Source organism: Macaca mulatta, chromosome 6 (genome assembly GCF_049350105.2).
Source record: "Macaca mulatta isolate MMU2019108-1 chromosome 6, T2T-MMU8v2.0, whole genome shotgun sequence".
NCBI lineage: Eukaryota > Metazoa > Chordata > Mammalia > Primates > Cercopithecidae > Macaca > Macaca mulatta.
In genome coordinates this window covers 153,396,232-153,410,356 of record NC_133411.1, presented here as the reverse complement: position 1 = coordinate 153,410,356, position 14,125 = coordinate 153,396,232, and the positions used below count along the sequence as shown (strand labels likewise).

Below are 14,125 nucleotides of genomic sequence, written 5' to 3'. Positions count from 1 at the left end.
ACTTTTTAAAATGTGGCAACTAGAAATTTTAAAATTATGTATATGGCTTGCACATTTCCACAATGCTGAGATGAACAACTTGTGAGTTTTTTGTTTGTTTCTTTAATGTATATATGTTAAACATTATATACATCACCATACCTTAAAAAATATCTCTTTGACATGCCTGCCTGGAGGTGGGATAACTCTATTCTTGCCACCAATCAAGTAGATGAACCTATTAAAATGCATTCAACAGAAATGAAATCAAATAGCATTAAGCTATAAGGAAAAGTATTTGTTCAGGTAACAGTAAACTAAGACTGGAGTACTTAATTTGGAACTCTGACTGTATTTCTTTTTAATTCTCTTAGTTAGATCCAATGCTCAGGCAAAGTGGCACATCTGCAACTGGAAAAAAAAAAAAACAGAGAAAAAAGAGATAATCTCTTCCTTGAGTCTCTGTTTTAAAAACAAGAAAACTTTTCCAGAAACCACTAATAAACTTTAATTCCATCTCATTGTTTCAAACTGAGTCAGATCCCCAGTCTTAAACTAGTTCTTGTGAACTAAAAATTGACATGTTCTTATTACCTTAGACAGAGTTGCTTGTATCAATCACTGATAAAAAGAAATGGAATTAACAAGGTTCAGTTGAACTAATCATGAAACATCCCCAGAAAAGTGAAGTTGATCTTCCAAAGTGCAAGGCCATCACCTGATGGGAAATAAATAGGGTGGAGGAGGATAGACTGAAGACCAACAACAGTAGGTGAGACCCCTCTTCTGTTGTATAGGGTTATTATTTTGAGAAAAGTATACTTGATAATGGTATTTTTTTTCCAAATCAACAGGTCTTTTATTGGATCATTTAACTATCACAATTAGTTCTTTGGAATCATCTGGCATCTTGTTTATGTAACCAGACAACTGTTACAACTTATTCAGCTTGCTGAACTGTCCCTTTTACAGAGACATAGATGCCATCAAAATTTTTTCTGATACTCTTGTTTTTAGCTGTTGTGGCTTACTGAATCAAAGCAGTTGAATTTGAAGCAAGTTCAATGTCATTTCCTTCCAGGACTAAGTCATCTTTCAGGACTTGAGATACTGAACAAGCAACACCTGGCCTCATCTGAACCCTGTGGAGATTATATATATATATATTTGAGATGGAGTTTCACTCTTGTTGCCCAGGCTGGAGTGCAATGGCGTGATCTCGGCTCACTGCAACCTCAGCCTCCAGGGTTCAAGTGATTCTCCTGCCTCAGTCTCTCAAGTAGCTGGGTTTACAGACACCTGTCAGCATGTCTGGCTAATTTTTTGTAGTTTTAGTGGAGACGGGTTTCACCATGTTGGCCAGGCTGGTCTCAAACTCCTGACCTCAGGCAATCCTCCACTTCAGTGTCCCAAAGTGCTGGGATTACAGGCATGAGCCACCTCATCTGGCCTTATCCAAGGAATGTCTGATTTCAACACGAGACCTAATCTCAGGGATAATGACATGGATGGGGAAGTGAGCATCCACAGACCTCATATTGTAATGGAAGTCCAGTGTAACACCTTTGATCATGTTCTGTACGTTACTACGAATAGTGCAAACAGTAGCCACTTTCTTTCTATTTCCCCCCTTCTGTCAACCTTGAGCCTCTTCTTTCCCTTTCCAAGGAGACTAAGTTCTACACTGATGTGACTGAAGTCCCTCTGCAGGTTTCCTCTGGGGCCCTTCACAAAAACTATGCATCCCTTCAGAGTGATGTTGACATTTTCTGAAATATCAACAGTCTGCCAAGAATGGTCTTCATTCTCACAGTAGATGTGGCAAACACTGGTAAAAATTTTTATATTTTATACACACACACACACACACACACACACACATATTAGAACACAGAATCCTATCACTTCATAATATGATATTGCTGACTCTCTCCAGACAGCTCTTCAGGTATGCCCATAGGCAAAAATTGTGTAAACTATGTATAATTAACTGTCACCTTTTTTCCCATGCAATCTGCTGTAGAAATCTTTTCATTTAGATTTATATGACGATTTTTGCCGACTGAAATATCCCATTGTAAGCAAATGCTTTAGTTTAGACCTTTCCAGTCAGCGTGCCATGAATGGACTTCAGGTACATCTCAAGCTGTTAATCCACTCAGTCTTCAGTGTAGCCAGGTGAAGCCAGGGGCTTCCCAGCATATAGCTTTATTAGAGCAAGATTCTGATGGCCCTGCTCAATCATAAAATTTGTAAAGTATAGCCACTAATTTCTGCCAGTTTTTGATATTTCTGTTATTTTGAAATTTTCATTATTAGAAACAAATTACTATAAACATTATTAGTCATATATATTTTCCCAGTTGTTGGTTCTGGCAATAAAATTTTAGACACTTGTATTTTCAGCATGTTTTTTAAGGCTTCAAGAAATAGACATGCGTAACACTCTTTAGGTTAGAACTTTATAGTTGAGAAATATGAAGATATAGAAAGATAGTGGTTACATTCCCATCAGCTCTTCATCAAGATCCTCATCAAGTTCATTTGATATCACTTGGGATAACAATTAGAAATAAGGTGATCTGTCTCACTAGACTTTCTGATATTTAGACATCCTAAAGTGGAGTAATGTCAAATCAGTACAGAGGAGGTTGGCTTCGCTAATATTCAGTTAACCTATGGATGGTTTGAGCCAGTACTTGCTCCATGGATACCAGAGGTGTTTCCATTCCAATTTCCCAGGGGTGTGTGTGTGTGTGTGTATATACTTCCAAGCAGATAAAAGAGAGGCAGAGAAAAGTGGGCAGGCAGTACACATACAAAAAACACAGGCAGACAAACAGCATTTTCTGATGAAATTGGCTGAGCTTAAAATATTTTTAAAAGGTTAGAAACCTAAAGAAATTCTTTTCCAAAAATTCATATTATTAGTTCCATTTTACAAAGAAGGTGATGGAGGCTCAAAGACTAACAAAACCAGAAAGTCTTCAGAGTGATGTTTGACTCAAAATTCTATGCTCTCTATTTGAAGCCAGCTTTATCATCCAGAAAGGAACTGGTAGTTATGCAGGACAAGCAAGAGCCAAAATTGAGGCTTAGCCTGGGATGGTTTTTGGCTCTGCCCAGGGGTTCTTGGCTTTGCCCAGGAAAGAATTCAAGGGTGAACTGGTGGTGTTACACAGCAACTTTTATTGAAGCTGCAGTGTACAGCAGCCAGCAGAGGTACTGCTCCTTGCAGAGCAGGACTACCCTGTAGGCAATGTGCCCAGAGTGGAGCTCAAAGGCATGTCTGCATGCATATTTATACCTACTTTAAATTATATGCAGAAATTCCTAGCAAAAAAGTGGCAACTTCAAGTCATTTGGTCGTTATCATGGAAGAAGGCAGCAATTTCCAAGTGTTGCCATGACAATGGTAAATTAACGTGGCACGCTGGTGGGGTGTGTCTTATGGAAAGCTGTTTCCCACACTGGACCTGTTTTAGCTCATTCTCTATTTGGCCTGGTATCTGAGCCCCGCCTCCAGAGTCAAGCATGGCTGCCCAGTTGTCATTTTCTAAATTCATGGAAAATGTTGGTGTTGATTTGGGTGAAACTTGACCTTGATACAGCAGAACAATTTGCAAGTTCATATTCAGTGAGCTGCATGATGAAGGTGCCAGATCCACATTAGCACAGCACAATCACAAATGACTGTACAGTAGTCCTCTGTGAAAAATGGCTACCTTAATGATTGCCTACTGATCAGTCTAAGTTCTAGAAGAAGATTTGCTAGGAACATCCCTGAGAGGCCTTGAATTGCTCAGCACTAGTACTATACAGTCTGGATTTTATGTGGTGTTCATCATTGTCTTATACATTCAGACTATATAAAGGTTGCCAGTAAGCAAACATAGAATCAGTTGGGTAAACTACATCTTGATACTAAATTCTGTAGAAATTGATAAATAAGCTGTAAAGTTACAATGATTTATCAGAATGATTAAAGCCATAATTTTTTATACCATTGGTTTGAACCACACAGACACTGCTGCTGAAAGGAGCCAATCATGTATACTCTACACCTGAAAAACAAAATTTTAAAACTTTGTATTAATGTTAAATATATTCATGTAAAAAATGGATCTGACATGGGTAAAACATGCAGAATACACATATGCACCAATAGTCTCTTTATTACGTATACTTTGTTGGCTCCTTGTTTTCTGAATAAACAAAGTGGGCAAGGAGACTCTAACTTTCTCCATAATTACACTTGTGAGATCATTTCATTCAACAAATATTGCTTCAGATGCTATTATGTGCCAGGCAGACAAAAGGATGCAACACTAAGCAACATGGATATTCCGCTACCTTCAAAGAGCCTGAAGTCTAGAGAGAGATAAACAATTACAATTGTTTATCTGACAATTACTAGACAGTGTAATGAGAACTCTGCTTGGAGAAGAGCAAGGCATGGTTGCTCCTAACCTACATTTTGGAGGAGCAACTTCTAATCTGATCTGACAAAAAAGTTAGGTGAAGAATAGTAAGAATAAGAGAATATCCTGTGAAAAGGCCAGAAGTTTAGAGAAAAATATTCATTCAGGGAACTGCAAATATTCAGGTGTGTCTAGAACATAAAGTCTAAGTGGGGAATGGGGTAAAAAGCAGTTGAAGAAATAAGCTACAAGGACATCACAAACTCCAAAGAAAATTAAATAATTTGGACATTATTCTGAGGGCAATTGAGAGCAAGGTTGCCAGATAAAATGTAGAAGGCCCAGCAAATTTGAATTTCAAATAAACAACAAATAATTTTTAGTATAAACATATCTTATCACTAAAAAGATATGATTAAAAAATCATTGTTTATTTGAAATCAAAATAACTGGGTATTCTGTGTTTTTATTTATTTAATCTGACGACCTTCATAGGAAGTCACTAAAGGAGTTTAAGCAGAAGAATTAAATGATATAATTTGAGGTTTAGAGAGATATCACTGGTTGTGATACAGAAAACAAATTCATTCATTTGTTCACCTATGACATCATTTTTTGAGCAGCCACCTTAACATTTAAGTAAGAAACAAATCTGTAATTCCAACAAAAACTTAGGGCAGTGTCTTTTGAGTAGCATCCTTCATATTCTTGCCATATTCTCCCTTCCTGTATTGCTATGTATGCTGCAATATGTGGAGTGATTAACTGTACAGCACATTGACTACGGAGCCAGAGAATCTGGATTCAGTCTCTGACATCCTTTACTCATGAATTATGCAAGATACTTAACCTCTTATGTCTCAGTCTCTTTATTTGGGAAAAAACGAATATAATGTTTTCTGCATATTTTAAGGATCAAATGAGTTAATGTACATAAAGCCCTTAGAACAGTGTCTGACACAGAATAAACCTTATGAAAGCATCCATTCTTACTTTAAGTATTAACTATGTTTTCTTCAAGTAAAATTTTTTTAATTTAAATAAACTTACCTAAAGCAAAACATTGTATCATGATTATAAGTTGAAAAGTAATTATTTCATTTGCCATAAATAGAAGTTCACGGCATAAATTCAACTTAAAAAAATACGACAATAACAACAAACTATCATACTGGATTTATTCTTTTGCAAAATAACAATGAAACGTATTTTTTTAAATCTCACTGTTGTATTTTACAGAAGAGGAAATTGAGGCTCAGAAGAGAAGAGATTTTCCTCAGTCATAGTGACTTAAGCACGCAGCAGGGGAATGTATCTGTGGTCATTAATTCCTAATTCAGGGCTTTCTGCAATGTATCTATGGCTGTTTTATCATAAAGGTTTAGTGTACATACCTGCAGAGCTGCATAGCTTTGGACCTTTAATTTTTCTAAAACTCCTGTAGTCAAGTATTACTGCTTGCACTACAATTTCCAAACCTTTCTTTATTGTTGCCTGTCACTCTTTTCACTGAGCTTTCTAAAGTTCCATCTCACTCAGCCCTTAAGAGAGGAGTAAAGTTCTCATCTCACTGGAGTGGGAGCAGAGCTCTCTAGCTGCTGTTCCTGTGGTCAGGCGAGATGGACCTTTCCATTGAAGAAAGTTCAGAAGAAGCTTCTAGACACACACATACAAACGCATGCGCACACACACACCACACACACTTTTCTGCACTTATTAATACCTCTTTTTTAACATTAGATCCCTCCTCTTTATGCTTCCATTGGCTCCTTTCTTTTTCACTCCTTCTTCTGATCTATTTTAGTTTTTCCTGGTTCTGAGCTCCTGGAGGCAGGCAAAGTAGGAAGTAAAATATATCAGCAGGCTTAATGCAAAGACAAACAAATGTTGCAATTGCCAAAATCAAAATATTCACTCATGTACCACCTAAAAGTACTCTGGTTGACATACATCAGAAAACTCTGCTGAAAAGAATCCTGTCCCTAGAATTCTAGGCAAACAAGGAGTGAAGAGCTGAAGCCCCAGTCGCCTGACACTGAGAAAGCAACACCTCTCCAAGTAGACATGCTGATGACCAAGGACAAATATTTTATTTTTCTATGGCAGGCCTTTTCACATGTAGTGATGATTAACGAGCTTTCAAAGTAAACGATGCCCTAATAATGCAAGTACACACAACTAGCACCATTCAGTGTTCTGTATTTATGTGCTAGATTTTACAAGTCAAGGCGGCCCTCATAATGATTTTGATAAAGAAATGTAATTCATACCTGGCTGGCTGAAGCAAGCATTTAAAATACAAAATCCATTTAGTACCAATTAGCTTTAGGACATTATTTATGTAATCTGCCACAATGGCAGATATTAGACAGAACGTTTTTCTCTTTCCTTTGAAACAGTTTATCAATCACCCTTGCTCCTGACAAGCCCTTAGGAGGAAAGCATTTATCAGAGTGTATTATAAAACTCTAAAAATAAAGGCTGAAACTAGTGTTTATACGGAGAATACAGGCCGATTGCAAAGACTTGAGAAAAGACTGTTTAGTCTCCAAGTCTCTTCAGGCAAGAGGAGAAGTCAAGCTTGCAGAGATGCATTGGTAGTGCTCTGGAGTAGAGGGAAGAAATCTGTTAGTGGATTCTTAAAATGTAATGTGCAGAGATGAGGGAGTTGTACAATACAGTGAGTAATATTTGCTTTCAACAAGCAATGTGAAATGTATAGATAATATGGTGCTTTTTGAATTTGCAAATGTCACAGAATTCACAATACCCAGTGGAGTTGAACAAGCAATAAAAACCTTGTATGAGGAATGGTAATGCTTATAACTTGCACAATGTTGTGCTATTCGTCTTGAAGATGGGAACTGAAGAGTATCTTGTAGTTAGAGCAGCAATCTAGAAGTTCTCGACTCTAGTTTGCTTTCAAGAAGTCACTTAATTTCTTCCAGGCCTCTATTCCACTTTTGGAAAAATAGCTTCCAGGTGTATCTTCCAGAGGCCTAAAAGTAAAGGTTCTCAATGCTTGCAGCAAATTAGAATTACATGGGAAATTATAAAAAAGAATTAGAAACAGCACCCAAAATTAACTAAGACTCGTGGATGCTAGGATCCAAACATCTTTTTTTGTTGTTGTTGAATTTAAATATCTCAAATGATTCTAATGTTCAATTAGAGTTAGGAGCCATTGGCTGAGAATAGTAGTTCTCAAAATATGTTGAATATTGGGAAGTTTTAAAAATCCAAATGCTCATATCACACAATATCAATTAAATCAGAATTTCTGGGGATATATCCCACTGCCAGTAATTTATAAAGCTTCCCAAATGATTCCCAAGTGTAGTCAACTTAGTGGGCCATTGGTCTATATTATTGTATCTCAAACTTTAATGTGTATATGGATGGTTTGGGGGATCTTATTAAAATGTAGATTCTTATTCAGTAGATGGGGCCTGATAACTCTTAATTTCACAGCAAACTCTTAGGTGATGCAGCTGTTGCTGCTCCAGGCATTTGATGTAACAAAGAAGTCTTGAAGAATTAAATGCAAACTCCTGACATAAGCATTCAAAGCCCTCCATATTCATCAGGAACTTTATGTACACTGCTTTGGGCTAAGACCCAAAAGTCCTTAAATGGCACATTCTCCTCCTCACAAGATCCATAAATGTTTTATTTCAGTACTATTTCCCAACCCTCCTCTTAGAAAATACAAGAAATGGGAAAATGGGAAATGAGTGCTCAAGAGTTATTTGAAAAGAGCATTTGATGTCATGTCATACTGGGTCCTTTTTACCTTTTACCTTTTTACCTTCAGTAGGGATGACACCAGGTTCAAGAGGCCAAAGAGGAGATCTGGAGCCAGTGAATTAAACAGAGGTTTATTTGTGGATACTTACTCACCAGGGTAATCCAGTGGCAGTGGGCTGGACAGGAGAATTGCAACAGCTTGTAAAAAGTATGCTGTTTATATAGCACTTTTACTTACTGCCCTCCCATAACAACTTCAATGTGGCAACCCTCATTTCTTAAGTTAAGCTATTACTGTCAGGTGTATCTGGCATACAGGATATGCTTAAGGTAAGTTATTGCTCTCAGATGCATCTACCATACAAGATCATCCTCAGGATATGCTTAGGTTAAGTTACTGCTGTCAGGTGCATCTACTATACGTCTAATCATACCTCCTGCCTGAATTCATAAACTTTCTGGAGTAGCAAAATATCATATGTTAACGCAATGCAGAAGCTATGTATAACCCAGTCTTAAGACTTGGGGCCCAAGAGCTGCAGACTGCAGGAACCACTCTATGACTCCCCCATTGTAAATGGCCTGAGTGTCAGATGGGGGTTAGAAGCTGTCCCAACTTATATGTTGCAGTAACAACAGAATTGGGTTTCAGAAAAATCCTTAAAATGTATAACCATGGCAGGAAGTGTCTGAAAACACCCAGACCATCAAGATTTTTAATAGATGTTTGCTATATCTGCCTCCCTCCTTTTTACTTTTACAGTAATCACCTTTGCATAGATTTTTAAAGATAACCCAAGTCTAGTACATTAATTTCCTATCTGACCTTTTCATCTTGTGTCTCTTTTCTCATCCATTTCATCGCCCAAGTTGCTATGCAAATAATTTTTACTAAAACACAGCTTCAATTATTATGCCACATTTTAAAAAATTATCAATAGTCCCTATTGCCAATGAGGTAACAGTAGTTGGATGACTCCAGTGGAGGAACTTCTGATGGACCCAAAAGCATGTTCCAAGAGAAGAGAGTCAGCTCTTGAGCTTCCATTGTGCAGAGGACTCTATGCTGAATTGAAACTATATCAGCCTCTGAGAGTCCTAGAATCTATGACACCTCAGTTGTAACAAGCATGATAAGTGCCCAGATTCTGGTTTCTAATATTACTATTCAATAAAAGGAAGCAGAGCTCCTTGAAGAAATGGCTGATTGTTAGGGCTGGCCAGGAAAAATACAAGATGAGCCTGGAGCATCTAGTAATTTCTAAAAGTAAGGAAGTGCTCAAAAATCAAAATGTTAGGGGATTGTCAAGGGATACAAGTTCTGACCTGAAAAAGCTCCCAATGGCCAGAGGTAGAACAATTGAGCAACAAAATAAATAACAAATGTAGTAGTGAATTATAACACAAAGTATAACATAAATATACATGAGTCTATGCTTATATAAATAAATTAATAGATAATAGATAGAGGTGAGAAGAGACAAATCTCCCTACAGAAGAATTTCAAATAATTTATGTGAAGTTTAGTTCTCCACTCTCTTCTTTGAGTGTAGATTGGACAGAGTGATTTTCTTCCAAAAATAGAGTATGGAAGCGGGAAAAAGCAACTTTGTAGTGCAGAATCCGGTAAACATCACCCTCATCATCTAATCAAGGTTAACATCACCAAACATAGGTCATGTTCACATGTTCACGGCAGGTACTCTGAAAGGATATAACAAGGACACTTTTGTGATCTTCTCAGAAATCCATAACTCTAGTCTAAACATGAGAAACATATTAGATGAACTCAAGTTGAGAGAAATTGTACAAAATACCTGACCAGTACTCCTTAAAATTGTGAAAGTTATGAATAATGAGGAAAGACTGAACAATTTTCACAGACCGGAGGAGATTAAGAAGACATGACAACCAAATGTACATAGTGTCTTGGTTGTGAACCTAGAACACAACAACAACAAAAACAAAAACAAATATAAACATTAGTGGGACAACTTTGAAATCTGAATAATGTGTAAAATTTCATTGACAGCGATGTAACAGTGTTGGTTTATTAATTGTAACAAATGCATGATTAATGTAAGATATTAATATTGGAGAGAACAAGTTGAGGGGGACATGAGAACTCTCTGTATTGTCTTTGCAACTTTTCTATAAGTCTAAAACTAGTTTAAAATAAACTTTGATTTTAAAAAATATCAACCATCTAAGACTTCTCTTGTCCTGTTAATTACCTACTTTCCTACCCTGGGTATGACCCTAAAGCAGCTAATAAATATGGAAGCAAATGGAACAAAAAATAGAACAAGATTTCCAGCTACACAGAGCCTGGTGCATAGAAACCACTCAAATTTCTATTGAAGAAAGAAGTAGAATTGAAGACTATACAAAGGATTATGAAAAAAGGTGTACAAATGGAATGAACACCTAACCTCAAACTGATGTCTTGTGTCCTGACAGAGAAGATAAGATATATTTTTAAAAAAGAAAGAAAGAAAGAAAAACTACAATACAAAGAGAAAGTGAGTTGCGCCATCAGTTCTCTGTGAAAGTTTGGAAACATTTATTCAAACTGGATATTGACATCCATTATTTTAATACAGCTTCACAAGAGTATCTGGATAGCTATGAGTATTTCCATTTCATAGCTGAGAAGACTCAGACACAGGAAGGTTAGGTGCTTTGCTTGAGGTGCCCTTGTGTCCTTGCACAAGGATTTCAGCAAACTACAGTGAAAGTGAATTTGTCCTTGGCCCATATCTCACTGATGTAACATAAATGACATAAAATCTCCCATTTCTAACACCTAAGAATTTATTAATTAACAAGTGTAGAAGCCGCCAGATTGTGTTGATCTAAATGACAATGGGCAGGATATATGAGGTATACCAGTCAGCAGAGCGTGTTAAACCAATCCAACTTTTGAAGTTTAGGAATTCATAAACAACGTGCATCCATGTGAACATGATTCCCCAACTCGGCAATCTGAATACTCATGCCCAACTGTTGAGCCAAAATTCTAATCCTTCTTTAGACCATAACACAAATTCAAGCATTAATTATATATCTTCTTTTCCATCTAGCTTCTCTCTGACAGGCTGCCCTGTACTCTCGTAGGTATGATTTGCCTTCTTTGGGGAGAAGAAGAAGGGCTGTGAATGGATCAAAGAAAAGCGCCCTTTTCTATGGTAAATGCTAATTCTCTAGCCCTACTGGTCTGCAAACTAGCACCTTATCGCCACATTACCCCTGTGCATCTCCAGAAGGGACAAACCTGGTCAACGACTTGCAGATATGATGCCAAAAAAAGGGGTTCATATGCAGTTATGGTCACCAACCTTGAAAACTTTCTTCAGGTTGGCCGGGCACAGTGGCTCATGCCTGTAATCCCAGCACTTTGGGAGGCTGAGGCGGGCAGATCACAAGGTCAGGAGAGCGAGACCATCCTGGCTAACACGGTGAAACCCCGTCTCTACTAAAAATACAAAAAATTAGCAGGGCGCGGTGGCGGGCGTCTGTAGTCCCGGTTACTCGGGAGGCTGAGGCAGGAGAACAGAGTGAATCCGGGAAGCAGAGCTTGCAGGGAGCCGAGATCGTGCCACTGCACTGCACTCCAGCCTGGGCAAGAGTGCGAGACTCCGTCTCAAAAAAACAAAAAGGAAAAAAAGAGAAAAAAGAAAACTCTTCAGGTTAACTGGAAGTTTAGTTTAACACGTTTAAAACAAAACAAAACAAAATAAATAAAACGATTTGGAGAATAGGTGCACTTCCTCTATAAAAGAGTTCTGGGCTTTAAATTTAACAATTGTCTGTGTTTTCTTAGGTCTTTTTCTTCTCTCTGAGTTAAACTGTTGTGCTTTTGTTACAATAATTGTCTAGATTCCCATATTATCATCCTCATCATCACATTCAATAATTGTAAACTTTTATCAAGTTTTTGCTAAATGCTGTGCAAGATACTGTACTAAGCAGTGAATTTTCTCTTTCAGTCTTCAAAAAAAAATGCTCCTGTAGGACAGGTACTATTGTAGTAACTTCATTTTATGGATGGATAAATCGAGACTGCTACTAGGGAATGGCAGGACTCTGATATAAAGCCTGATTCAGAGTCCATGCTCTAATCACTTGCATAATGTGCTTTCGCAGTTTAGGAGAAAATTGCATGTTCAGTTCCCCACCTTAGCTAGGTTAGATTAGATTTCCTCTAGGGCCTTTCTAACTTTGATAATAAAATATAAGCTCCATGAGGACACAATTTTGTCCTTTTAAATTTCTTTCCAGTGCTGTGGCCACAGTGCTGGAAAAATGTCTGGCACAGAATAAGCATGCAATACTGTTTTATTGAATGAATGCTTGATAACATTCTGTGTACGCAGTAGAATATACTTAAGAGGCCCGGCGCGGTGGCTCAAGCCTGTAATCCCAGCACTTTGGGAGGCCGAGGCGGGTGGATCACGAGGTCAGGAGATTGAGACTATCCTGGCTAACATGGTGAAACCCCGTCTCTACTAAAAATACAAAAAACTAGCCGGGCGTGGTGGCGGGCGCCTGTAGTCTCAGCTACTTGGGAGGCTGAGGCGGGAGAATGGCGTGAACCCGGGAGGCGGAGCTTGCAGTGAGCGGAGATCACGCCACTGCACTCCAGCCTGGGAGACACAGCGAGACTCCGTCTCAAAAAAAAAAAAAAAAAAAGAGAATATACTTAAGAAGCCTGAAGCTTGGAGTCAGGAAAACTTACAGTTAAGGAGTGAATTGCTTGTATGTAAAATACATAACATCCCTGAACTAGGAAAATGAGCATAGCAATTCCTTTCTTGTAGGCAATTCTTCAAGACAAATGAGAAAACGTAAGCAAAACATCATAGAACTGGAACACTGAATGAGTTCTTACTGTTGTTGCATGTCATCAGAAGTTTTCTTGCATTACCTGTTTCTCTCCTTTCTCACTAGGTTTCTTATTAGAAACCATCTATGTACATTTGAATTTATTCCTTAATCAAGCCTGGCTTATTCAATTTTTGGTCAAACCTCATCTACGAATAATTTAGAGACACTTTTGGATTCTAGTTTCATAAACAAAAATACCATCACCAGAATCACCAGTAGAATCTGTCTGAATGCAGATGGTAAGTCAGTGCGATGACTTTGATGGGTGGAGAGAAAAGATGGGTCAACTTTCATTTTAGGTAACAAGGGCACGTGCATTCAAGGGAAACAGAAGTCATTGGATTAGAGGAAAGAGTTATTGCAACAAAAGAGGCTATTACGGTGGACAACATGTACCTATTGTAAAGTACCTGAGAGAATGGGCTCCTTATTTTTATTCTTCAAAAATGAAGCAGCGTGTGCCAGTTGGAGTTCTCAGTAGAAATATGAGTGTGTGTATGTGTATCTGTTCAAAAAATTCAAGTTTTAGACAAATGAAGAAAAACAGTTTCAGTATAGATCACAAAACGAGCATCCTCAGAGGAGGGAAAAGAAAGCTGAGGTTTCCCCAAGGATGTTATTTATTGCCAAGCACATCCAAAACTGTTTGCTTTCTCCTACTTCATGAATTTTCTGTGTTCTTTTCGGCACCAGCCCAGTAGATCTGGAAACCAATTTCCCCTTGGTCAGGAGCTGGCACTCCAGTTGATCAGTGTAATCCGGGCTGCCCATGACCAGTCTACTCTCAACAGATGTTGCAAAAGACTGTCCAGTGTTGCCATTCTTTCCCTGGCAGCTTTCCTGTTTTGTTTTGTTTTGTTTTTCTTCTGAAGTCTGATGTTTCCTTGCAGTACACAGTGTCAGTCTAAGGAGCAGATATGTTACAGAGAGCTATTTTTCTAAGCTGATTCCCCAATACCATTTGCTGATTAAATCCCAGGATGTTCACGCTACAGGCTTTGCACAAAAAGGAGGAACCAGGATGTATTCAAAATAAACTATCATCTGAGAATTGGAAATTATGCATTTACTTTCCATAAAAAATTATTGTG

General features: G+C 37.9%; 1 pseudogene; it reads right to left on the bottom strand.

Moving 5' to 3' along the window:
- Window positions 1-919: 919 nt before the first annotated feature.
- Window positions 920-13,805, bottom strand: LOC100430815 (large ribosomal subunit protein uL6 pseudogene; annotated as a pseudogene).
- Between the last annotated feature and the right edge of the window lie 320 nt (window positions 13,806-14,125).